This window comes from Sorex araneus, chromosome 7 (assembly GCF_027595985.1).
Source record: "Sorex araneus isolate mSorAra2 chromosome 7, mSorAra2.pri, whole genome shotgun sequence".
Taxonomy (NCBI): Eukaryota; Metazoa; Chordata; class Mammalia; order Eulipotyphla; family Soricidae; genus Sorex; species Sorex araneus.
Window position 1 is genome coordinate 11873982 of NC_073308.1, and position 27329 is coordinate 11901310.

At 47.9% G+C, this 27329-nt stretch overlaps 1 long non-coding RNA gene across 1 annotated transcript in view; it reads right to left on the bottom strand.

Annotated features, from left to right (window-relative positions):
• Window positions 1-3711: 3711 nt before the first annotated feature.
• LOC129406527 (uncharacterized) overlaps window positions 3712-27329 on the bottom strand; it is a 32588-nt gene continuing 8970 nt past the window's right edge. Inside the window, exon 3 of the long non-coding RNA XR_008631071.1 lies at window positions 3712-4162. This is a non-coding gene — a long non-coding RNA (uncharacterized LOC129406527). The remainder of the gene's footprint in view (window positions 4163-27329) is intronic.

A 27329-nucleotide genomic window follows, 5' to 3' on the forward strand; every position in this document is an offset into this window, starting at 1 on the left:
CATTCAATCCCTGTTACCCCAGAGGATCCCCGGAACCAGGAGTGATCCTGTAGTGCAAAGCCTGGAGGAAGCCCTGATCACAGCCAGGTGTGTCCTAAAAAACAGAATGAATGAGATCAGAAGGCAAAAGGGATGGTAACTATTATTGAATCATAGATCAGATTGGCCTACATTTGTCATTATACCAGTATGGTGAAAACCTAATGTGAGGGCTGGAGAGATAGGACAGCAAGTCGGATGCTTGCCTTGCACGCGATTGAGCCCTGGCTCCACCTAGGATCCCTTATGTCCTGCCATGAATGGTCCCTGAGCACAGAGCACCGAATAGCCATAGGCTCGGTGTGTGCCATCAGGAGCAGGGCCTCTCTGTGGGGCAGCCCCGCATCCACAGGACGTACAAGATGACTCAGGGATGCCAGCAGCACAAGGCAGCGGGGCAGAAAGTATCTGCACAGTCGCCAGGCACTTTGGCCCAAACTGCACACCGCGCAGTATAACCTCTCACCCTCACACAGCCTGCAAAGGGACAGTGGTGCGTGGTCCCCGCCTCCCCAGGGAGCCGACCCAGCCCCGGACCTGTGCCTGCCCCAGGTGGGGTCCAGGACTCCCAAGTAGAGACTCCCCTAATAGCAGTCCCCGCAGGCATATCCCACCTGGCTGGCTCACAGCAGCTCCTTCCCGCCACTCGTCCTCTCGCCCCTTTGGACCGGGGCAGTGGGCGCTGCCCTCCCACGTGAGTCCTGCTGTCCCCCTTTGGAGCCCGCGCCTCGGCCCTTTAAAGGGCCAAGTGGCAGTGGCGGCAGTGGCTGGCGCGCGGGGTTCGGGCGGGGGCCAACTGCGGGCGCTGGGCGCGAGACAGCCGGCCAGGCTACCCGATGGGGGGCCGCGCTTGACCGGTGGGGCTCAGGACCCCTGGCTGCGGCTCTAGGCTACGGGTCGGGGGTCGGTAGCGTCGCGGGCACCGCGCCCCAGTCTCCAGACCCAAGGGCAGCCCCCGCGGGACAGGATGCGCGAGGCGAAAGCTGGGCTGCAGGGCCGCTGGCCGCCCCGCCAGCGCTTTTCAGGAGCCGTCCAGCGGCCAAGCGCTGTCCCTGGCTCTGGCCACCTTGCATGGAACCTGGCCGCTATGCCCTGCCCCGCGGCTCCTGAGCATGCCTGAGGCTGTGCGCACCGCCCCTGCCCAGGACCCGCCCACCGTCAGGCGCTTCTGGACTTAGGCGAGCCTCGCGAGGGGCGGGTGCGGGCAGTCTGGATGACCACCTGCCCCATGCCGTGGACCATACCCCCAGCCGCTGCCCCCGGGAGAGCCCGATGGACACCCCCTCGGCGCGAGTCTGGAGAGACGCCCAGGACTGGTACTGGGGGAAGTTTCTGGGACTGGAAAGGGCAGGCGGGAGACAGGTGGCCGGCCAGGGCATTGGGAAAGGTGGGGTTCGGGAAGGGACTTAGAGCCCATTTGAACTCAGCTTGGGGGTCGCTGCTCCGCGGGGGCTGCCCCAGAGCGAGGGGGCCGGTGCGCGGGATTCGCGGCGGGAGGGATCTGGGAAGGCGGGTGCTGGCAGCGTGGGGCCGCAGATGGGGAAGTTGGAGGCTGTGGGTGCTCGTGCACCTGCCAGGACGGGTACCAGCCTTGCAGTGGCGGCTCCCCGAAGCGCGCCCTTCTGCACTGGTCGTGTGCGTGGGCCTGGGTCTGTCCCTGGTCCTGCTCGGTCTCCTCGCAGGGAAAAGTCTGAAGTCGTTTATGCCCAAGGAGATTCTGCAGTGCACCCTCCCATCTGCGACTGAGCGGGCTGTCCAATATCTGTCCCGGTGGTGAGATGGGGGAGAAAAGTGGGAACTTTGGGCTTCTTTCTCCTCTGCAGAGCCTCTGCCTGTGTTTGCTCAACCCTGTTTGTGTGCAACCAGTTTCCCAAAGATGAGTGAAGGGAGATGCTTTGGGTGGGAACGTCCAGTGCCTGGAGGGCCCTCTGCTGTGGAAGCAGGGTCACTCTTGCCCATGCGGTCTTGGCAGCTGCCATGCCTGAACCGGAACACAGCCAGGTGTGTGGGGGGGGGCGGGGTGGAGGGGGTGGAAGGTGGGGGACGCTGTCCATGGACAATGCCTCTCCCAGGGCACTGACCAAGCCTGGGGGTGCCAGGACTGGGTGATACTTGCCCTGGGCTGTGACTGTGCAGGCTGACCTGGCTGAGAATGTGGGGTGCTGAAGCCTGGAAGGCTGCCTGTGGGCGAACACAGACCAGGTGGGGCAGGGCCTGTGTCCTGTGACCTTTTGGTAGTGAAAGAACTAAGTTGGTAGCTGGTATAGGGTGGCCACCCACTCTTGCTTCACTAACCAAGTGGGACAGAAAAAATTGTGGCGTGTAGTGGACTGTGCCTTCCTCAGAAGCGCTATCTCGCCTCCTGATATCCTCAGGCAGCGAGGCTGAGGGATTGAGTTTTTTAAAAATGGATTTGTTTGAGAAGAACAGAGCCCAGGAAGACCCGACAGCTAGAGTCAAAAGTGTGGCATGAGAGGAAATAGGGCAGCCACTGTCCGAGGTTGGGACAGTACCCTGTGCTCCTGGTGGCAGGTATCCAGCTGGGACTCCATGGACACAACTTTGGGGACAAATGTGTGGTCAGAGGAATGTCCTGGAGACTTATCTCACCTTTGTGCACGCCACACAGCTGACAGGTACACACACAGACACAACACACACACTCGCACACACACCACCTGCCACTCAACCAACCTTCACCAAAATGCCCAGCTCCTGCTCCAGCAGCTGGAGCCTCAAAGGGAGCTTCTGGGACCCAGCTAGGCCTGGGGCTTCTGTCAGGAGGCAGGAGCCTTGCCTCTCCCACGCTGCTGTTGAGGGGACACTTCCATCGAGAGGCTGCCCCAGGCCAGCACCGAGCCCTAGGTAAGACCAGGCTCAGAGGGAGAGGAGTGGGCCAAGCCCAGAGCTGCCTCGTGTGTGGCTCCCAGGTCCATGCTGTGCATGAGGGGAAGCTCAGACCTGGGCTTGGTTCCACAGGCAGCTCCTGAACTGTCCTGAACAGTCCCCTCTCTGGGGTCCCTGCAATGAACCCCCATAGCCTGCAGACTCACTTCCTCACAAAGACTGTCTCTACCCCTCTCAACCTGGTGCACAGATATGTGCACACCTCACAGCCACACACACAAACACAGACCAGCTGTGTGCTCATCTCAACTGCCAAACACATACACTTGCCAGGTATGTGTACTCACACAGTCACACACACAATTCCCAAGACATTCTTGCTTTTTTTTTCTTTTTCTTTTTGGTTTTTGGGTCACACCCAATGATGCTGACTCCTAGGGCTGACTCCTGGCTCTCCACTCAAAAATCACTTGTGGCACTGCTCAGGGAACCGTATGGGATGCTGGGAATCGAACCCAGGTCAGCCGCGTGCAAGGCAAACGCCCTACCTGCTGTACTATTGCTCCAGCCACCTCCCCCCCCCCAAGACATTCTTTTGGGCCACACCTTGGGAGACCCACGGTGGTGGCGGGAACTGAGGCGGGGCTTGCAAGGCAGCTGGCCCACCTGCTGTGCTGCTGCTCCAGCCCCTCCCCATACCCTCTTCCTGGCCTGCTAGGTCCAAATGCACCTGGGTTCTTGAAACGCTTCTCCCGGCCTGTTGGCGTAATGCCAGCGGTGGCCACTAGAGGGCAGTGGAGAAGCCGTGCGGGAGAAGGAGGCGCCTTCCCAGGGGTCCTGGCCGCGGGGGGCTGCTGCGGGCCTGAGCTCTCTCCGCAGGGTCGCCGGGGACTGCTCCGCTGAGCCGTCTCGGGTCTGGGGCTTTCCCAGGAGCCCAGGGGGAGTCGGGTGGTGCTCAGGAGACTCGGCGGTGTCTCCTGGCGGTACCTGGTGAGCGCAGAGAGGCGCGTCCTGCGGGGTCTGCAGGACTCGGCAGCAGCGGCCCGGCCTGGCGGGCCCAGGGGTCCAGGGCCACATGCGGCGCTTCGGCCCGAGCCTTTCTGGGCATGGACACCGGGCCCGCTGTGCGCCACCTCCCGCCCCGAGCCTCGGCCCGTGACCCGCGGGTCACCAACAGTCGAAGTTCCGAAGGCGCGACCAGGGCTCGGTCACATCAGATCAGGGACGCGAAGGTGCCCGGGTTCCTGGCGACCCCCAGGAGCTGCGTCCGTCTCTCCTGGAAAGGGCAGAGCCGGGAGGAGGGCTCAGTGCTCGGGCACATCCCGGCAAGCCCACCCCACCCGCCCCCAGCCCGGAGGCTTGACCCCCCAGGCCACAGCTGCATCCCCCCAGCAGGCGGCCACAGCTTGGCCTGGGGGTCTTCCTTGGGGCCCTCCAGCTGGGCCTTCTCTGTATCCGTTTCTACCTGCTATGTCTGTCCTATTCCGGGTCCTTTATGTGTGTGATTTGTTCATTCCTCTTTTCTGTTTCGCATCTATTTTTCTTAGACTATTTTTTAAATAGGGGTCATTCTTTTTCTTTTCTTCTCTTTTTGGGTCAGACCCGGCCTTTCACGGGGGTTACTCCTGGCTCATGCATTCAAGATTTACTCCTGGTGATGTTCAGAGGTGTTCACTAAAGTTAGCATAAGCATTTCACGAAGGCCTTTGCCAGGTATAGCCTTTTCAAGAGCGTCCTGGAGTCTGGCAATAGAATCTGTTCATTTACTTCCTGAAAGATTTTTGTGAATGACAGTACATTTTGCAGAGGTTTCAAGATAACACCATGCCTTTAGACGGGTCTTATTAACAGCTCCTAAAATGTTTGCCTCCAAACAGACTCGTTCTTCCGCTAAAGCCCACTTGCCAGTGCCTAAAATCTGGTTCACAGTGATATCAGGGTCCCTACATAGTGCCGGGAATTGACTGTGTCGAGCACAAAGCATCGCCTCCCCAGTATGCTGTCTCGAAGAACCCCACCTCAAAGTTTTCCTGTCTTGGTCACCCCCATACCTCATCACCTCACAGTTCAATAAATGCCCTTTCCTGTTCTAGGTGTAGGTGGCAAAGGTCGAAACAAGATTCAGCTCTGTACCCCGGGCCTGAGGTGAAGGAACCAGCTGATGATGAAACTGAGGTCATGGGTTTTTGTTTGCTAGTTTCTGTTTGGGGGCCACACCTGGGAATGTTCCGGGGTGACTCCTGGCTATTCCTTCATGAATTACTCCTGTAGGTGCTCAGGGAACGCTGTGGGAGTGCCTAGGTGGGCACCCGGGTTAACTGCTGCGAGGGGAGCGCTTTTCTACCCACTTTTCTCCCGCTCTCTTGCCTGAGTCTTGATCCTTAATCATTGAAGCCAAACCCAGCGCTGGAAATCTTCCCTGTAACCCCAGACGAGGCACTTCCTCTCCTCGCCACAAGACAGCGCTGTGGGGCGTTTCCGTCCCTGTCCCAGAACATTTCTCTCAGGACTGTCCACCCCTGCTCCTGACCTTCCTCCAGAACCTGCTGAAGCTCCCCGGACCCTAGAGCTCTTCGATGAGGGACTCCCGATCATCGCCGACCTCTGCAGCCCCCCACACTGTCACACCAGTGCTCTGGCTTTATTTGGGGGTGGCCACAGCAGAGCTAAAGGTGTGGGGGGTTCGAGGCTTCCTATGGTGTGGGGGATCGAACCCAGGTGGGCCGAGGTAAGGCAAGAGCCTGCCCACATTCCTGTCCCCTTTTCTTGACCCTTTTGAAGGTTTCCCATCACGGTCATCCTCACACCTCTTCCCCCTCCGTACATTTCTTTTTTTGCTTTTTGGGGTCACACCCAGCGTTGCTCAGGGTTAGTCCTGGCCTGCACTCAGAAATTACTCCCGGCAGTGCTCAGGGGACCCTATGGGATGCTGGGGATCGAACCCGGCTGGGCCGCGTACATGGCAAACACCCTCCCTGCTGTATTCTAGCTCCGGCACCCCAATCCGTACATTTTGAAGGACCCCCAAACACTCTCACACTCCCTGCCAGAGTTTTGGGGATTCCCACAGATTTCAGATGTTCTAAACATTGTGCTTGCCCTGTTCGCCGCGGTGAAGGGGTGTGTGGGGAAATTTCAGTCCGGTAACCCCTGGGTTTGGGGTGAAGCCGGTGGCATTGTTTATGAATGACTGTCCAGCATTAGCACATGGAGATGGAGAACAGATACATCCAAAGTCCTGAAGGATTTTCCAAAAGTTTGTTCGGGGGTTCAGTGGTTCTTCCAGTGGGGTGGGTGGGAGGATGACTTGGAGCTCCCTCTTCCGCCTGAATCTTCCACCCCAGAGTTTCTTCCTTCCTTCCTTCCTTCCTTCCTTCCTTCCTTCCTTCCTTCCTTCCTTCTTCCTTCCTTCCTTCCTTCCTTCCTTCCTTCCTTCCTTCCTTCCTCCCTCCCTCCTCCCTCCCTCCCTCCCTCCCTCCCTCCTTCCTTCCTTCCTTCCTTCTTCCTTCCTTCCTTCCTTCCTTCCTTCCTTCCTTCCTTCCTTCCTTCCTTCCTTCCTACCATCTTCTGTCTCTGTCTTCTTCTTTCTTTCTTTCTTTCCTTTCTTCTCTTTCTTTCTTTCTTTCTTTCTTTCTTTCTTTCTTTCTTTCTTTCTTTCTTTCTTCTTTTCTTCTCTTTCTTTCTTTCTTTCTTTCTTTCTTTCTTTCCTTTTCTCTTCTTTCTTTCTCTTCTTCCTTCTTGCTCTTTTGCTTTTCTTTTTCCTTTCCTTTCCTTCCTTCCTTCCTTCCTTCCTTCCTTCCTTCCTTCCTTCCTTTCTTCATTCTCTCTTCTGTCTCTTTCTTTCTGTCTCTTTCTTCTTTTCTTCCTTCCTTCTTTCTCTTTTTGTCTCTCTTACTTTAACTCTTTCTCTTTCTTTCTTTCTTTCTTTCTTTCTTTCTTCTTTCTTTCTTTCTTTCTTTCTTTCTTTCTTTCTTTCTTTCTTTCTTTTTCTCTTTCTTCTTTCTCTTTCTTCCTTCTTGCTCTTTTGCTTTTCTTTTTCCTCCTTCCTTCCTTTCTTCCTTCCTTCCCTTCCTTCCTTCCTTCCTTTCTTCATTCTCTCTTTCTGTCTCTTTCTGTCTCTTTCTCTTTTCCTTCCTTCCTTCTTTCTCTTTTTGTCTCTCTTACTTTAATTCTTTCTCTTTCTTTCTTTCTTTCTTTCTTTCTTTCTTTCTTTCTTTCTTTTCTTTCTTTCTTTCTTTCTTTCTTTCTTTCTTTCTTTCTTTCTTTCTTCTCTCTCTTTCTTTCTGTGTCTCCTTTCTTACTTTCTTTCTACTTGTTTCTTTCTTCTTTCCTTTCCCTCCTCTTTTCTCTTTCTTTCTGTCTCTTTCTTTCTTTATTTTTTCCTTTTTTTGGGTCACACCCAGCGATGCTCAGGGGTTACTCCTGGCTTTGTACTCAGGAATTACTCCTGGCAGTGCTCAGGGGACCATGTCTCTTTCTTTCTTACATTCTTTCTGTTTCTTCATTCCTTCCTTCTTCCTTCCTTCCTTCCTTCCTTCCTTCCTTCCTTCCTTCCTTCCTTCCTTCCTTCCTTTCCTTCCTTCCTTCTTCCTTCCTTCCTTCCATCTTTCTTTCTTTTTTCTGTCTCTTTCTTTTTCTCTTTCCTTACTTTCCTTTTTTTCCCCTCATTTCTTCCTTCCTTATTTCTTCCTTTCTATCTCTTCCTTCCTTCCTCCTCCCTTACTTCCTTCCTCCTTTCTTCTTTCTTCCTTACTTTCTCTCTCTTTTTCCTGTCTGTCTTTCTTTCTTACTTTCTTTCTCTCTTTCTTTCTTACATTTTTACTCTTCCTTTCTTTCTCTCTTTCTTTTTTTTTTTAAATTTATTTATTTTTAATTAGAGAATCACCGTGAGGGTACAGTTACAGATTTATACACTTTTTTTTTAATTTATTTATTTTTAATTAGAGAATCACCGTGAGGGTACAGTTACAGATTTATACACTTTTGTGCTTATGCTTCCCTCATACAAAGTTTGGGAACCCATCCCTTCACCAGTGCCCATTCTCCACCACCAGTAAACCCAGCATCCCTTCCACCCTCCCAATCCCATCTCCCCCCCACCCCACCCTGCCACTGTGGCAAGGCATTCCCTTCTGTTTTCTCTCTCTAATTAGCTGTTGTGGTTTGCAATAAAGGTGTTGAGTGGCCGCTGTGCTCAGTCTCTAGCCCTCATTCAGCCCGCAACTCCCTTCCCCCACATGGCCTTCGACTACAATGTAGTTGGTGATCGCTTCTCTGAGTTGACCTTTCCCCAGAACGTGAGGCCAGCCTCGTCTTTCTCTCTTTCTTTCTCTCTCTTTCTTTGATTCTCTCTCTCTCTCTTTCTTTCTTTCTTTCTCTCTTCTCTCTTTCTTTCCTTTCTTTCTTTCTTTCTTTCTTTCTTTCTTTCTTTCTTTCTTTCTTTCTTTCTTACTTTCTTTTCTTTCTCTCTTTCTTCCCTTCCTTCCTTCCTTCCTTCCTTCCTTCCTTCCTTCCTTCCTTCCTTCCTTCCTTCCTTCCTTCCTTCCTTCCTTCCTTCCTTCTTCCTTCCTTCCTTCCTTCCTTCCTTCCTTCCTTCCTTCCTTTCCTTCCTTCCTTCCATCTTTCTTTCTTTCTTTCTTTCTTTCTTTCTTTCTTTCTTTCTTTCTTTCTTTCTTTCTTTCTTTCTTTCTTTCTTTCTTTCTTTCTTTCTTTCTTTCTTTGCTTTGCTTTTGGTTCACACCCTGTGATGCTCAGGGGTTACTCCCAATTCTGCACTCAGGAGTCACTTCTGGTTTTGCTCGGGAGACCATATGGAATGCCAAGGAACCCAGGTCACCTGTGTGCAAGGCAACTGCCCTCCCTGCTATCTATCGCTCAGAGCTGACCTGCTCCCTTTCATTGCAGATCCTTGCACCCCAAGCTTTCAGAGTACTTGATCTTGATCTCCCCTTTATCCTTCATCAGTGGAGGACAGAAACAAATAACTGGGCTGGGACTTTTTGTCCTCCAGGGAGAGGGGGGAGGGCACCCTCAGACATGCAGGAAGATGGGGTGCGGGTAAGTCCATCACAGCAAACCTTGAATAATGGGGCTCAGGACAGGGAGATCGGAGAGCCGGGCAGGTGTTTTGCTGTTTGTGACCGACCTGGGCTCTCACACCCTTTCTAGTTCCTTGAAGCCCCTGGAGCAAGGAAAGTCTATTTCGAGACCTTTGAATCACTGTATCACTGAATCGCTGTCATCCCATTGATCATGGATTTTCTCCAGCTGGCACCGGTAACGTCTCCATTCATCCTAGCCCTGAGATTTTAGCATCCTCTCTTTTCTCATTCTTGCTAGCGGTGCCGCATTGGAGGCTCTTTCAGGGAAAGGGTAATGAGACCCATCATTGCTACTGTATTTGGCATATTGAATACACCACAGAGAGCTTGCCAGGCTCTGCCATGTGGGCCGGATGCTCTCGGTACCCTGCCAGGTTCTCTGAGAGGGAGAACTAGGCTATAAGATGTTACTTCTGGGAGCTTTCTTTTGTAGTCTCTGGATTTTGGCCGTTGATGGAATGACATGGCGCCGGGGCAGTTCATGGTTGTGGCTGCCAAGCTACTGGAAAATGGAGGGTTTGGGTGGAGGAGGTCCAGTCCCAATCTGAGCAGGCTTGGAGACCTCAGTCGCGGGTCGCGCACACCTGGGTTCCTCTGCCGGTTCCTTCATGCGTGAGTCTCATCCCAACGTGTGGAGAGGAGCCTTGACCATGGCTGTGACTGGGTTCCCTAGGTCTTTGGCTGCCGGGGCTCTGCTCAGGGTGGGGAGGGAAACTCAACCCACTCCCCTCCAAGGGGCCCTGGTGAAGACAGCCAGATATGGGGCAAGAGACTCTGGCAAGACCCCAGAATGCCCAAAAAATAAGGAAGCCAAAGCCACTTTGGCAAGTTCCTGGTGTAGTCCGGGGAGATGGTGCAGTTCAGACTCTTGATCTCTAATTCCCAGCACCGTTTGCTGTGGCCAAAGGCAAGCAACCTTAATTGAAAAAATAATAAAGGGCTGGAGTGATAGCACAGTGAGGTATAGTGACTTGCACGCTGCAGACGTGTCATCCCATAAGGTCCTTCCGACATCATAAATGTTCCCCCTGGACTGCCAGGAATAATTTCTGAGGAAGAGCCAGGAGTAAGCCCTGAGCACTACTGGGTGTGGCCCAGAAATAAAAAATTAAATTAAAAATATTTTAGAAAGCATGCACATACACACACGTAACACGCACACACACAGATGCAGGGTTAAATGCACACGGCCAAGGGTGGGCAGAATAGTACAGTAAGTAGAGTGCTGACCTTGCATGCTGCTGACCAGAGTTTGATCCCCAGCATTCTAAGGGTCCCCTGAGCACTACCAGGATTGATTCTTGAGTGCAGAACCAGGGGTGACCCTTGAGCAATGCCAAGTGTGCCACCCTCAACCATATCAAAAGCCTATTAATTTCATGACTTATTACCTAAGTTTTTAGCTGTTAGCACCAGAGCCATAGTTTAGCATGGGGCACATTTGCCTTACATGTGGTCCACCTGGGTTTGATCCTCTGCACCCACGTGGTCCCCCAGTCTGCCAGAAGCGATCTGTGCCCAGAACCAAGAGTAATCCCTGAGCATGGCCAGGTGAGGCCCCCAAACAGTACTGAGCCTCAAGGTTCCAAGCTGCCAAACAGTCCTGCAAGGACCTTTCATTCCCAGCACCTCCAAGCCAGTGGGGTTACCTAGGGAGCGGCTGGATCCTCAGGGGTCCCGGAACTGTGCCAGAGCATAAAGCGAAGTCCACAGTTTCCAGTTACCCACTGCCCGGGCCTGTCCCTACCCAGAGACACCCCTACTGAGCCCCTCCAGAAGAAAGACCGCACTGTGGCTGGGTCCAGACAAGGCTGCCTGACCCCCTCATATATATTTTTTAATCAGATGATGTTGGAGCTGGAGCTGGAGCTGTGGATGAGAGCCTGCTTCACATGTGGCAAGTCATGAGTTTACACAGAGACAGTTTGATAAAACAATGCATGTCTAAGGGCTGGAGAAGTAGCCTTGCACGCTAGCGACCAGGATTCGATCCCAGGCATCCGTAAGGTCCCAGAGCCTGCCAGGAATGGTTCCCGAGTGCAGAGCCAGGAGTTATCCCAGAGCCCTGCTGGCTGTGACCCTCAAACCAAAAACAACTTCTGTATCAGATGGAGCTGAAGAGACCAGAGCCGAGAGAGCAGGAAACTGTTTTGAAGGAAGAGGAAGTCCTGAAATTTAGTGGTGATTCTGGCAGCCAGAGAGTGAGTCTGAGCCTGCTCAGGGCACAGCACAAGTCCAAGCACACTCATTGGACAACAGAGCACTGCGATCTCCGAATCACCCCTGGTCTTGCTGCACAGTAGGAAAGGAATCCCTCAGCGTTCTCCAGGGAAGCCCAGAGTTCATGAGTCCTTCCCCCTCCCCTGAGTAGGTTGCCTAGGAGAAGGGCAGCATCCCTGAGAGTGGCAGCTGCGCCGTGGCCCCGCCCCCACCCCATGTGAGGCCAGCCACTAGTTCTCCAGCTTGGAAAGTGCCTGACCTGGGCTGGCCTAGTCCTTGCCAAGCTGCCCGAGTGCCATGACCAGGTCTCTGCCCTGTACCTTTCTGCCCCTGCAACTCTATCACTCCTATTCCCGCCGGACTCCACGCTGAGGCCAGCCTCACATAAGCTTGTCCTGGACCACTGGGAACTGCTGCCATGGAGCCCGTGTGAGTGTGAGGCAGTGGTGCGAGTGCGGGGTGTGGGGTGGGGTGCGTGGTGCGTAGTGCGGGGAGCGGGGAGTGCATGGCCGGGTTGGGATGCGCGGTGTGGGATGGGGGTGCACAGTGCGCGCTGTGAGGTGCACGGTGCGGAATGAGGGATGCGGGCTGCCGGGTCGGGTGTGCCTTGCGGGGAGGGGGTGTTGAGAGGGGGTGTGCTGTGTGTGGTGTGCATTGCAGGATTTGGGGTGCGCAGTGCGTGGAGTGCAGTGTGGGGTGAGTCATGCGCGTGGCTGGGTGAGGATGTGCGGTTGGGAGATTCAAGTGCGGAGGCAGGGTGGGGGTGCAGGGTGTGGGTTGGGGGGGTGCACAGTGCATGGTGCTCAGTGTGGGAAGCTTGGTACAGAGTGCGAGGTGAGGACTGCACAGGGCTGGGTGGCGGTGTGAGGTGCAGGATGGGGGTGCGGTGCGGAATGAGGGTGCATTGTGCGAGTTGGGGGTGTGCGGTGTGGTGCGCGGTGCAGGTGGCCGGGTGGTGGTGCATGGTGTGGGGTGGGGTGGAGTGGGGGTGCACCGTGCGCCCTGGGGCCGTGTTCCCATAAGACTTGCTCTGCTGCCTGTCCTGGGGGTGCCCCCATTGCACTTTCTAGGCTGCCACAGTGTGGGGCTAGCAAGGGGCTGAGTCCCAATTCCTGGCCCGTGCCAGGGCGGTGGACACCCCCAGTTATTGGTGCTAGACTCGGTTCCCCTTCAGGAGAGCCCCACTCTGGGTTGAGGGGGGCGGCAGTTACTTTTGCTCTAATTTCTGCTGGGGCTCCTGAATTAAGGCTCGTGTAGCTTTTTACAGGCAGCTTTGGGGTCTAGATGTGAGTGTCAAGGCTTCCAGAAGTACTGGGAGGTGGGGGGCGGTAGCCCATCCCAACTCCAAGAAAGTCTGAAGATTTCAGTCACAAAACCCACATATCAGAATTTTCAGCAAATTATATCTTGGTAAGGTCCATCCTGAGACCATGGAGTCAGGCCAGGGTATGGCGGTGATTTTGGATTGTGAAAGCAAGTGGCTATTGGGGACGCTGCTTGGGTGGTCACCAGGCCAATATCCTCCCCTGCGATTTACCCTGGTATGTTCAGTCATGTGCAGGTATGAGACTAACTGTGTTTTTTGATCTCTTTCGAGATTTATTTATGGGTCTCTGAAATAAGGCTGATAATTGAGCTTGTATAGCTGAGCCAGAGGTGGTTTGTGGGTGTGGCTCCCCTACACAGAGCTTTTGGCCATTTAATTTCTTGGGAAACTTGATCCCAAGTTTTGGGGTCCGGCCAAAGGTATGGTGGCAATTTTGGGATATCAGGAAGCCTGAAGGCACCATCAGGCTGCTGATGCACTTACCTTGCAGGTATAGGGTGACCCGTTGGTGGCACCATACCCCCATTATTTTCTTCTTGACCAATCTAAATACTTGTCAATTTTGTTGATTTTTTAAAGAACCAACTTTTGACTTTATTGATTTTTTCCCCCATTGTCAACTTTATCTCACTTGTTTCTTTTTAATGTTTATGTATTGGTTCTGCTTCATTTGGGTTCAACTTTCACTTCGGGAAGGACATTTGCCTTGCACGTGGCCGACCTGGGTTCAATTCGCAGCATCCCATATGGTCCCATGAGCACCACCAGGAGTAATTCTGAGTGCATGAGCCAGTAGTAATCCCTGTGCATCACCGGGTGTGACCCAAAAGAGAAAAAAAAATGTGTTCTAAGTATACTGGTGGAGGGATGGATGTTAGAATACTGTATGACTGAAATCCAATCATGAACAGCTTTGTAAAGGTCTATCTGACATTCAGTAAAAACAAAAGGTTTTTTTTAAAAATAAAACAAGTTTTAAAAAGGGTTTTTAAAAAGTTTTAAAAAAACTTATTTAATTTTCTCATCTTTTTGCTGCTTGCCTTACACTTTTCATCTTTAAACAGTATAACCCATCAACATGGTTTCATAGTTAGCGAAAATGTAACTATTTTATAATGAGATTAGAGAAAAATTAAAAAAAACACATTAATAGAATTTTTATACATGCCCATGTAAGTAGTAATTGTCTACTCATCTATGTTTCTTCATGAAAATGTGAGTTAGTGTCCAGCCAGTGCTTTGTGTCTTGACCTTTTTTTGACCATGTCGGCTTTTGACCTTGTTTCCTTCCTGTGTCTCCCTCCCAATTAGCTTCCTGGTCTCATGCTCTGGCTCCCCACTTATGTGACTTTTTACCTATGACCCCCTAAAATATCTTATGGTCTCTGGTTGAGAAATTCTTGTCTAATACCTAGCACAGGGGTAGGGTATTTGCCTTGCACGCGGCTGACCCGGGTTCGATTTCTCCGCCCACCTGGAGAGCATGGGAAGCTAATGAGAGTATCTTGCCCGCATGGCAGAGCCTGAACAGCTACCCGTGGCATATTCTATATGCGAAAAACAGTAACAACAAGTCTCAAAATGGAGATGTTACTGGTGCCAGCTAGAGCAAATCGATGAGCAACTGGATGACAGTGACAGTGACAGCAAATTCCCATTGGTTTTAGTCGTAGGGCAGATCTGCTGGATTAAATTTCTTTCAGTGCTCTTTGAATTTCTCTTTCATTTTTGAAGGATGCTTTTGTTATACAAAGAACTCTCTATGGTCTTTTCCTCCTAGAATTTCAAATCTGTAAGCATATTTGGGAGAATTTATAAATAAATCCCTCTATAGGGAATGAAAATAATATGTAGGTCTAAAGATCTGTGAGGCGTATGGTGAGGCACTACTGCCTACCCACCCCGTCTCCTTTCAGCCTTCATTGAGACAGCCCTTCCTCCCACACCTGGACTGTGGGACCCACTACCACCACCCTGTGCCTTGATACCATCCCTTTGGACTTGCCTAAGCTGACCCTGTCTCTAAGCCCAAGCAGTCCCAAGTGGACCCAGTGGCTGCACTAATACCCCCCCAACACGTGGGCATGTCAGCATCCTTGAAACAACTCTACTCCTTCAACTCCACTAACAGCATGTTCATAATTCTCTCCCACAATCCTTCCACAATAACCCTGATATCTAAATGGGAGTAAGTAGACCTACACTTGCCTGTCAACTGAAATGCCATCTCAAGATCATGGAAATAGTTAGAAAAACAACAGATCACAAGTGGTAGCCCCAGAAAATAATGAATTAGATCAGTTTAATAACAAATAAGGTCAATATTCAGATAAACGGAACTCTAAAGCTCACCTGCAGCACCCACAAAGCTCTAAGGAAGTGGGGATACAAAAAAAATCATCTGCAATGACAGAAAGAGAGAGAAGTCCCGGCAAATTCTCATGCTCAATTCAAATTTTGAGCCTCATTAAAAAGACCCTCAAATCAACACTTCATGAAATGGCAATAGAAATAAAACAATCACTGGAAGACAAACTCAATCAGATCAAGGAAGAATTGAAACGTGTTATTCAAGAGTCTATACAAATGGAATTAAAGGAAATAAAGAATGCAAGGATAGCAAGCCACAAAAAACAGAATTCTGCATGCAGAAAACCATATCAGTCACAGTGAAGACAAAATGCTAGCCAACCATGATAATGATGTTGCAAAAGAAAAGAGGTCAAGAAATAGAATATAAAATAAGATTATTGATGAATAACAGCAAATGGAATATTATAGGAGTAGCAAATGGAGAGGAAAAAGAGAAAGGGGAAGAATGACGAGAGGAAGAAAAAATAACTGACAACTTCTCCAGTTTCTGGAGGGAGGCTTTTGCAGAGATTCGAGAGGCTCAGAGACTAAACAAAATAGAATCAAGCAAACTAACACCAAGGCACCTAGTAATAGAAATGATCAAAGCAAAAGAGAGACTACTTAAAGCATCAAGAAAGAATAAAATTCTCAGGTACAAGAAAAAAAAACAGAAGAGTCACAAAAGATCTCCCATATTACACCTTTCAGGCAAAAAGAAAAGAATGGAATAACATATTCATCGCACTTGTCATCCCCTTGTTCATTGATTTACTCGAGTGGGCAACAGTAACGTCTCTATTTGTCCCTGTCATGTGCTAGTGTAGCCCAGTGACGTCTGCTCGCTCCAGGAACACGAGGAGCCTCAAACCGTTGTTTCAGGGTATTGATGAAAATGTCTGACCATGTCATAGGTGAGCGGCCACACGTTCTTTTGACATCCCGTGGAATCTAGTCAGTAACAGCTCTAGTCCAGCGGCCGTCTCTAAATGCCATTACGTGTCTGGCCCATCTGATTTTCGATGCCTTGGCAAATGAGACAGCGACCCTGATTCTTGATTGTTGATGTTGGTATTCAACGTACCAAATGAAAAAAATATTTTTTCATCTTGGACTACAGCAGCTGCCTCATCCAGCTGTCATTTACATTGCAGGGATGGATAAGAATCTTTTCAGACAAACAAGACATAGTAAACAAATCCTGCAGGAATTACTGAAAGGTTTCCGATAAAAAGCATTTAAAAATTAACCCCCACCCATACACATAAAATATAAACATAGCCCTTTTTATCAATAAGCTTTCTGTATTTCAGTGGACTAAACTATCCTACCAAAAGGCAAAGAGTAGCTGGATGGATTAGGAAAGAAACTTCTATTGCCTCTTACAGAAAACACTCCTAAACTCACTAGGTAAATATAGACTCTGAGTGTAAGGATGGAAAACAGTCATACAAGCCAGTGGGAGACAGAATAAAGCTGGAGTAGCCATACTTATAATAGACCAAATAGCATTCAGCAGACGCAAAAAGGAGGGCACAGGTTCATTGGTGACCAATTGCTGTTTATTCCATTCTCCTTATGCGCCCCATTCCAGTCTCACACTGCCTCTCATTCCCATCTCCTCCTGTCCCCCATGCCAGTCTCTCCACACACACTCCTGCAGCCTCTTCTAGAGCCCAACTTTCCAGCATTCAGGGTAGCAAGGACACCTAGGTTAGGTAGCACAATCAACATCTGCAAGCCCTTCCTTCTGGGGAAGTTCTTCTAAGACAAAGATGTCCTCCTGCTAGGAGATCAGCTCAAGGGCTTTGTTTTTATCTAAGGACACACTTCTCCTTTGCTTAGTCCACAAACAATCATCTTAGATCTACTTACTTCTTAATAATCGTTCTAGTCATTTTGTATGGACACAGTAAGAGATATATTAATCTTACAGGGTGACTCTGCTGGAGACATCTCGCTATAGATCCAAGACTGCATATCTCAAGCCAGATGAGTCCTTCCTAACCCTAGCAGCGTCCTTTTCCAGTCATTTCTCTTTCGGCCATGACAGAATTCATCCACGACCGTTCTCTTGAGTTATAGTTAAGTATTATGGAGCTTGGCCTGTCCTGTTTCCGTGCCAGGGTAGCTCACAGCTTGCCCTAGGTCCAGCCAGTCCTTTCATCCGGACCCTGTTTCTGAGATGCTAGGAACGAAGGGAAACTGAGTCTTAAGTCGAGTTATATATATGACAGACATCCAGGAGTAAATATTATTTGGAATCAATTAACTCCCAAGTTACAAAAGCATAGCATTAACTGTCTTCCTATGTTTATACAAAAAGGACATTTCTAGGAAATAAACTATGCAAAGGACATAAGGGAAGAAGAAAAGCAATATTTCACTTAAAATACAAAATCCAGAGTCGTTAGAAGGATCTGACCTTACAAGTCACAGGTCTGATTTTCGTATATAGATGATTGGGGAAGAGAGCACAGAGAAGTTAAAGATAAACATAGAGGAATGGGAGTGCCTCAGGAGCACTGTGATGGATGTAACCCAATAAACCTAAGCTCCCTACAGCCAGGGAGAAAGGACTAACCAATGTTATCCTACATTCAGGCACCACCACCATGCTCCCCAAAACTGAGGATATATTTTTCTCTAGTGCACCTGGAATGTTCTCCAGGATAGATAACATATTAGGGAATAACTAATATATATAAATTTACAAATATAGAAATCATGCAAAGTATTGTCTCAGACCACAATAACATAAAGTAGAAATTGATTATAAAAAAATGGGAAAACGTCAAACTTTTGGAAGCTGAACAAGTCACTGCTAAATAGCAGCTGGATCGAAGAGGAAATCAAGAAAGAAATAAAAATATTTCTTGAAATGAATGAGAATGAATGTACAAGATACCAAAATATATGGAATACAGTGAAAACTTTACAAAAGGGGAAATTCAGAGTAATGCAGGCCTACATTAAGAAAGAATGGGGCTGGAGCAATAGCACAGGTATTGTAGGTAGGGCGCTTGTCGTGCACATGGCCAACCCGGGTTTGACTCCCAGCATCCCATATGGTCTCCTGAGCATGCCTTGGGTAATTCCTGGTGTCAGAGCCAGGAGTAACCCCTGTGCATCGCCAGGTGTGACCCAAAAAGCAAAAAGGAAGAAAGAAAGGAAGAAAGAAAGAAAGAAAGAAAGAAAGAAAGAAAGAAAGAAAGAAAGAAGAAAGCACCCAAATAGATAATTTGAGCATATATCTCAAAAATCTATAGAGTGAACAACAAACACAAGATATAATAGACTGAGGGAAATAATAAAAACTAGAACAGAAATTAATAATATAGAAACAAAAAAAGAGAATAAACGAAACAAGAATTGGTTCTTTAAGAGAGCAAACAAGATAGACAAACCCTTATACTCATAAGGGAGAGAAAGGAAATGTCCAGATGAATTGAATCAGAGATGAAAGAGGAAAACTCCTCAAATATTCAAGATATTATGAAAGGTTACTACAAACAACTTTGTGATATTTAGCTGGAGAACATAAAGAAATGAACAGATCCTTAGAATCATCTAATCTCCCATGAGGCAAAAGTAGAAAACTGAACAAGCTAATCACAAATAAGGAAATTGAAACAGCGATTAAGACTTTCCAAGAATGAAAGTCCCAGTCAGGATGGGCTGGCTGGTGAGTTTTATCAAACCTTCAGAGAAAACTTTCTGCATTTACTTTTTTTTTTTTTTTTTTTTTTGCTTTTTGGGTCACACCCAGCGATGCTCAGGGGTTACTCCTGGCTTTGCACTCAGGAATTACTCCTGGCAGTGCTTGGGGGACCATATGGGATGCCGGGGATCGAACCCGGGTCGGCCGCGTGCAAGGCAGACGCCCTACCCGCTGTGCTATCGCTCCGGCCCCTGCATTTACTTTGTAAGCTCTTCCAATATATTGAAGAATCAGAAGTGCTTTCTAAAAGCTTCCACTAACCCAACATCGCATTAATAACCAAAGTAGATAGAGACACATCCAGAAAAGATAATTAAGACCAATCACCCTGACGAACATCAATGCAAAAATCCTCAACAAAACCATAGCAAACTGAATCCAACTGCACATCAAAAAATCATATAGAATTATCAAGTGGGATTCATCCAAGATGGTTCAATATATGCAAATCAATTAACATAATATACCACATCAGTAAAAGGTAAGGCAAAAATTATATGAACATAGCAAATGATGCTAAAATAGCCTTGACAAGATCCAATTTGAATGAATGATAACAATTCTCAATAAAATAGAAGTGGAAAGAAACTCTGTTGCGTAAAGCGATATATCAGTCGGGAGGAGGCACAGAGGCAAGACATGTGAGAGGAATGTAGAGAGCACGGAGGGACAAGGCATCGATCTGGTTCGAGGTGACGAGTGACTACCAGAGGTCTCCCTTTCTTCTATTTTTTATCAGCTACATCCGAATGACCTCATCACAGTGAAAGAATCACTAGAGAGAGTACAAACAGTTATAGGATAAGCATACGTCAAAAGAAAGTCAGCATATACATTGTCCTGTCAAAGCTATGCTGTCAAAGCTATTTTACAATGATTTAAAACATCAGAGGAAGATGTGGAACGGGACACATAGGCTCTACAGATTACGTCCTCCACATTCTTGTGGTCGGTTACACATAGGGCAAAGAGAAGGCCCAGACTGATACTTGAAGGTCACACCAGATTAAGGATGTGTAAGAGAGGGGGAAACTGCTGCTTTGTACTGCCAAGATAAGGTATGACCGGGCGGGTATATGAGAGCATGCTGTACTCTTCCAGGTCATCGGACTCATAAGCTTAGCTTGCCCGCTTAACTCAAAGTGGGGCCTGGTTCTACTTCCTGCTTGCAGGGCAATGTCCAGAGGCTCTTCCTAATGTCCTGGCATAGCACCAACAAACCTCCCTCAAGAGAGTAATGGCTATCTATAACTAACCTACAAACAGTATTGCTGCAGAAATTCCCACCAGAAACCTGTGGAGAAACAATCTGTACTGAGAAGTAGGAAAACGTGCCAGCAGATCCGGTGAGCTTGTGCTCCAGAACTGGCTCCAGTCCAAAGGCAAAAGCTTCGTTTGATAGCCTATCTGATGGAGGTTGGGGCATTTGCAGGCACCTGGCAGGAGAGGACAGAAGTAGAAATTCCAAAGTGTGTTATTTTGCAAAGCTGGGTCTGGATAACGTCAAGGACCTGAGCACATTTGACAGGTGACCAAGGTGACAAAGCGAGACTCAAACCATCTTATGAACATCCCAAATACACCCCATGGCTCTATGGCACAGCCCAGACTCAGTGGTTCCTTGGCAGGTCCTGCTCTTTGGGGTTAACCTCCTTGAAGTGAGACTGTTTGAAATACAGGCAGGGGGTTCTTCTCATCAGTATCACTCTTTTGTTTTGTTTTTGTGTGTGTGGGGGGGCATATCCAATGAGGCTCAGAGTTTTCTATTGACTCTGCAAACAGGAATTACTCTTTGCGAGACTTGTAAGACTATACAGGATACCGGGGATCAAGCCTGGGTTGGCATCATGCAAGGCAAGTCCTATCTCTCTGGTCCACATCTCCAGTATCATTCTTAATGGTGAAGAACTGAAAGAATTCCCACTGAGATCAGCTACAAGGCAAGGATGTTCACTGTCTCAGTTTTCATTCAGTATAGTATTAGAAGTTCTAGCAACAACAATCAGGCAAGGTAAGTAAATCAAAGATATTCAAATTTTAAAATAACAAAGATATTCAAATTGAAAATGAATTCAAATGATCATTATTTTCTAATGGAATAATAATATACATAGAAGACCCTAAAGAACTCACCAAAAACCTTCTAGAAACAATAAAGCAACACAGCAAGTGGCTAACGATAATGATAACGATAAAGCACAGAAACACATAAACATAGACACAAAAATTGGTTGTGTTTCTATATGCAAAAATTGAATCAGGGAAGAAAGAGATTTAAAATAGTGTCCAAAACATTACGTACCAGGAATGGACTTAACGAAGGAGGTGGGAGATCTATATAACAAAATATATAGGGACTCAGGGGCTCAGTTGCTGAGAGCCGCCTCTCCAGACTAGACGGTGGCAAGAGACGGACTAAGGACCTGGGGAACGGAGAAACAGGGCCCCAGCCTGTTGGGAGTCAGTTTATTTCTCTCCCTCCCCAGCGTAGTTCGATCTCTCCCCTCACTACACAATCGTAGTCGTGGTCGTAGTCCCAGGCATCTGTTTTTAATTAAAAGTTCCCTCTTCCTAGTCCTCGTCTTGTCTTTCTAGTCATCGTTGTTACCTCGTCCCCTCACCCCCCCTTACAGCACAGTTACAGAGACACCATGAAGGGTGGGGTACTCATGGGTGGGGTTGAGTGTTGTTAGAACAACAAACAGAGGTAAAGCCACCCCTTCAGGGGAAGTTCTAGGAGTTTCAAGGTACAAAAGTCTCATCTGATGGTTCTCCAGATGACTAGGAGATCTGCTCAGGGTTGTTTGCAGACCATATGGGAGTTCAATTCCTAGTTTTCTGAGGAATGTTCCATTGTCTTCCAAAAAGGCTGGAGCAGTGGTCATTCCCAGCAGTGAAAGAGAGTCCTTCTTTCCCTCTGCCATGCTGGCACAGGAGGTTGTGTTCTTAGTGATGAGTGTGACTTTGTGGTGTGAGGCGATATCTCATTGCTTTGATTTGCATTTTTCTAATGCTTTGTGAAGTTTATTTTTCAGATGATTTTTTTGCCATTTATATATTTTCTTTGAGGAATTTTCTGTTCATCTCTTCTCGCCATTTTTTGATTGGGTTGGATTTTTTTCCCTTGTATACTTCTACCTGGTGACTGGAGCGATAGCACAGTGGGTAGGGCGTTTGCTTTGCACGCGGCCGACCCAGGTTTGATTCCTCTGTCCCTCTCCGGAGCCCTGCAAGCTACCTAGAGTATCCTGCCTGCACAGCAGAGCCTGGCAAGCTTCCCATGCGCATTCTATATGCCAAAAACAGTAACAAGTCTCACAACAGAGACGCTACTGGACGACAGCGCTATAGTGCTACAGTTCTACCAGTGCTTTGGCTCTCTTGGATATTAGCTCTTTATTAGATGCATATAAGCAAATAATTTCTCTCAGTTTGTGGGCTGTCTTTATATTCTGATTATTATTTTCTTTGAGGGGCAGAAGCTTCTTTATTTAATGTTGTCCCATTTGTTTGTCTTTGCTTCCACTTACTTGGTTAGTGGTGTTTCACCCTTAGAGATGCCTTTAGCTTCAATGTCTTGGAGAGTTATGTCTACATTTTTCTCTTCATTGTTTTTAATTAAAAATTTTGAGGGCCTGCGTTCTCTGGTCTGTGTTGTCCCCTGAATTGCACTGCACTGCACTGTCGTCCCATTGTTCATCAATTTGCTCCAGTGGGATCCAGTAACATCTCTATGTAAGATTTGTTGTTACTGTTTTTTTGCATATCCAATAAACCATGGGTAGCTTGCCAGGCAAAAGCACAGTGGGTATGACGTTTGCCTTGCACGAAGCTGACCTGGGTTGCGTGCAAGGCAAACGTCCTACTCGCTGTGCTTTTGCTCCAGTCCTCTCCCCTGGACACATATCTTTATTGCTTGCCTCTATGTCTCTTTCTTTGCTTGTTTAATTGCTCTCCAAGTCTGTGTTCTCCCTTAAACATGGACCCCACTTGCTTATCTCTGAGTCTCTTTGCTTGGGCTTCTTTCCTCTCTGGAGAAGACTGTGTTCTCTCTTTAACACATGTTTCCTCTTTCTCCCTCCTTACATCTTTCTAAGTACGTTTTGTTCAATAAAAACTATCTTTCTTTGGGGGTCAGGTGATAGTACAGCAGGTAGGGTACACATGGCCAACACAGGTTTGATTCCCCAGCTTCCCGTATGAGCCCCAAAGCCAGCCAGGAGGGACCCCTGAGTGTTGTTGTCACTCAAAACCAAAACAAAACAAGACAAACAAAAAAACTTCCTGCTTCACTGGAAAAAGTATTTTTTGTACATGTAATTTTGTTTTATTCTACTTATTTTAAGTTTTATTTAGTTTAAATAATATGGTTATAATGGTGTTTAAGCTTATAGTATTTATAAACAAAGTTACTATGTGCTACCACTTCCAAAATGCCCTTGAACTTCCACCTCTGTCCTTTGTTATGTCAGGGAAGAATAATATAACCATAATAGCAATGTTTCTAAAACAGCCAACATCTATCAATTAGCCTCTTCCTCCTCATCTTATATAAGTATATAAGCATATACCTGTAAGTATTCTGCTACCTGCTTCATCAAACTATAAGCTGTTCATTAGAGAAAAATCACTACTAAAAAAATTTCAACATTGGGGCTGGAGGGATAGCACAGTGGGGAGGGCACTGCCTTGCACACAGCCAACCTGGGTTCATTTCCCAGCATCCCATATGGTTCCCTGAGCAATGCCAGGAGGAATTCCTGAGTGCAGAGCCAGGAGTAACCCCTGAGCATCGCTGGGTGTACGAAAGAAAGAAAGAAAGAAAGAAAGAAAGAAAGAAAGAAAGAAAGAAAGAAAGAAAGAAAGAAAGAAAGAAAGAAAGAAGGAAGGAAGGAAGGAAGGAAGGAAGGAAGGAAGGAAGGAAGGAAGGAAGGAAGGAGGAAGGAGGAAGGGAGGAAGGGAGGGAGGGAGGGAGGAAGAAAGAAAGAAAGAAAGAAAGGAAAGAAAGGAAGGAAGGAAGGAAGGAAGGAAGGAAGGAAGTAGGGAAGGAAGGAAGTGTGGAGAGCCTCCACAGGACCGTGCTTCGTGGACACCTGTTTCTTGTTAATTGCACCGTGCTTCGTAGACAACACCTGATAAGGAAACAGGATGTCTCGTCATGCCCACGAGCTGTAACTAGTCTATCAGCTGCAGACACTTGGGCGTAAACAAGCAGTGAGAGGTATATAAGGGGGGAAGCTGCCTAGCTAGTTGGTTCCCCCTCGTTCTCCCCCCTTTCTCCTTCTCTTTCCCATTCCCCTTCTTCCCTAATGCATGAGAAGTTCCCTGAATAAATTGCTGCAAGAAGAATCTCCGGGTTCCGTGTTTCTTCGCTGGTTGAAGCGGCACGCGACAGGAATGAAGGAAGAAAGGAAGGAAGGGGGGGGAGGGAGGGAGGAAGAAAGAAAGAAGAAAGAAAGAAAGAAAGAAAGAAAGAAAGAAAGAAAGAAAGAAAGAAAGAAAGAAAGAAAGAAAGAAAGAAAGAAAGAAAGAAAGAAAGAAAGAAAGAAAGAAAGAAAGAAAGAAAGAAAGAAAGAAAGAAGAAAGAAAGAAAGAAAGAAAGAAAGAAAGAAAGAAAGAAAGAAAGAAAGAAGAAAGAAAGAGAGAAAGAGAGAAAGAGAGAAAGAAAGGGAAGGAAAGAGAGAAGAAAGGGAAGGAAGGAAGAGAGAAAGAAAGGAAGGAAGGAAGAGAGAAAGAGAGAGAAAGAGAGAGAGAAAGAGAGAGAAAGAGAAAGAGAGGAAAGGAGGAAGGGAGGAGGGAAGGAGGGAAGGAAGGAAGGAGGGAAGAGAGGGAGGAAGTATGAAAGAAAGAAAGAAAGAAAGAAAGGAGGAAGGGAGGAAGGAAGGAAGGGAGGGAGGGAGGGAGGGAGGGTGGAGGAAAGACGGAAAGAAAGAAGGGAATAAGGAAGGAAGGAAGGGAGGGAGGGAGGGAGGAAGAAAGAAAGAAAGAAGGGAATAAGGAAGGAAGGGAGGGAGGGAGGAAGAAAGAATGGAAGGAAGGAAGAAAGAAAGAAAGAAAGAAAGGAGGAAAGGATGAAGGGAGGAAGGAAGGAAGGAAAGAAGGAAGGAAAGAAGGAACAAAGGAAAGAAGGAAAGAGAGAGAAAGAGAGAGAGAAAGAAAGACAGAGAGAAAGAGAGAGGAATGGAGAGAGGAAGGGACAGAGGAAGGGAGGAAGAAAGAAGGAAAGAAAGAAGGAAAGAAAGAAAGAAAGGAGGAAGGGAGGAAGGGAGGGAGGGAGGAAGAAAGAAGGAAAGAAAGGAAAGAAAGAAAGAAAGAAAGAAAGAAAGAAAGAAAGAAGAAAAGGAAAGAAAGAAAAGAAAGGAGGAAGGGAGGGAGGGAGGTAGGGAGGAAGAAAGAAGGAAAGAAAGAAGGAAGGAAGGGAGGGAGGGAGGGAGGAAGGAAGAAAGGAAGAAAGGAAGAAAGGGAGGAAGGGAGGGAGGGAGGGAGGGAGAAAGAAGGAAAGAAGAAAGAAAGAAAGAAAGAAAGAAAGAAAGAAAGAAAGAAAGAAAGAAAGAAAGAAAGAAAGAAAGAAAGAAAGAAAGAAAGAAAGAAAGAAAGAAGGGAAAGAAAAAAATTCAACCCTTTGTCAATGGCAAAGTGGAGGAACTGATGTAGGCAGGCAGGTAGCTAGGAAAGGGCCCCATGGCAATGGAATTCCTAGGAAGTCGTAAAACCACCTAGCCCTAAAGCTGTCTGGACCCACCTTGTGGATCCAGGCAGCAAAACCTGAGAAGACCTTGACCTGGAGCTAGCCCAGAAGGCTGGACCCATTCTCCCAGAGAAGATCCAGCAGGAACAAGATCAAGGAAAGAAGTTCAGAGAAGACCATCTCAACTCTACCCCTCAGCAACAACCCTAGCAACGGGCACTTACCTAGCTAGAAAGTCCACGTGGGGCAGACTGAAGAAACCCTATGAAAGCCATCTGAACAAAGGGAGCGCACACGTATGCTGCCCAAGCCTGTGTGTTGCTTGTGCCCACAAGGACAAACACATGTGGTGCCCGAGCACATGTGTCACCCACATCTCCCCCCTTGAGATGTGTACTAGGGCCCTTTCCATCAATGGAGAATTCCACTTTCTCTCTTGAACATGTTACTCTCTCTCACACACATTTTCTCTCCCTCCTTCCCCTTCCTAAAACCCTCCAAGTAAAATCTGTTTCACTTGACTACTTGTCTCTTCCTGAAGATCTTTTCTGTGAGACAGGACAAAGTACCTGGAAACCCTTGGGTAAGACCTAGGACTGACTTTCCTTCCCTGAAAAGAGTGATTCCTCCCTCCAGCCGAAGTCTTTTGGGTCTCCCCAAAAGATCGGGTGGTGGGGACCAACTCTCATGCGGAGAAGACCGTGCAGATGTCAGGTGTGGCTTGATGGGACTGGTGGGGCCTCGTGGGGCTGGTGGGACTCGAGGTCAGCTCCACACAGGGCCTCACCACATTCTTTTAAAGTCCTAAGCTTCCCAACTGGTCCCTGGGTGGCAGAGGAGGCAGTGGTGGATTGGGACAAAGTGACCGTCTCTCTCCTCCACTGCATTACATAAACACCAAAGGGGTCCCACTGACTTCAGAGCCACAAAAACATGCTTAGGTGTAGAAAAGTCATCAACAAGAACACAGGCCATGTTTGACCTTCTAGAAATGACAGATATTCTCCAAGGTGACAGAAACACCACAGGGAACCTTTAGTGGGAGATACTAATTGGAAGGGAGCAGGAGAAAGGCTCCATGGGAGGAGGGGGATGGATATTCTCCTGGTCTTGGAAGTATGGGCGTGGAATGTGACACTGTAATCGCATGCCTGAATCCACATACTTTGTCTTGTGAAAATTCTATATCAATAGGAGCCGGAGCAGTAGTATAGCGAGTGGGGCATTTGCCTTGCACGTGGCCAACCTGGGTTCGACCCTCAGCATCCCATATGGTTTCCTGAGCACCACCAAGAGTAAGGCCCAAGTGCAGACCCAGGAGTAACCTCTGAGCACTGCTGGTTGTGACACAAAAAGCCCTCCGCAGATTATATATCAATCAGAAAAGAATTGAAGTGTTCCCACCTGACTATAATGTGCTCTTTCTGTGGCCCCTCCTTGAACATCACCCTCAATGAGAGTCTCACACTGTCAATAACAACTAGTTTCAGGGGTATGATTTCCAAGGGTTCATCCCGACTTACTTCCCTTAGGCATTTCCCTGCTAGAGTGTGCATCTTGTATTTGTAATAAGTACTTAGGGTTGCAAGGTTAATTTCTTATGGCAGATATTAGCCAAAAAAAAAAATTGAAAAACCAAAACCAACTGTGGTTTGTGTATTTTCTTTGGCTTTTAAAAAATATTTAAGCACCGTAATTTATAATATTGTTAATGGTAGGGTTTCAAGCATAAAACATTTCAGCACCATACACTCCACCAGAGTATCTGCTTCTCCCATCATCATTCCCATGTCTTTCTCTATCCTAGTGCCCCCATTCTCCCTGCTTCCTACTGAGGAACAGTTCACAGTTCCTGTTTCCTTGGGCTTTTGTTACTTTCTCCACTCTGCAGGATACTCTCCAAATACATCCAGAATGAAAACTATATGATTTTGTCTTTTCTGATAGCTGAGTAGTTTTCCACTGTGTATTTGTTTTTGTTTTGTTTTGTTTTTTGGTTTTTGGGTCACACCGGCAATGCACAGGGGTTACTCC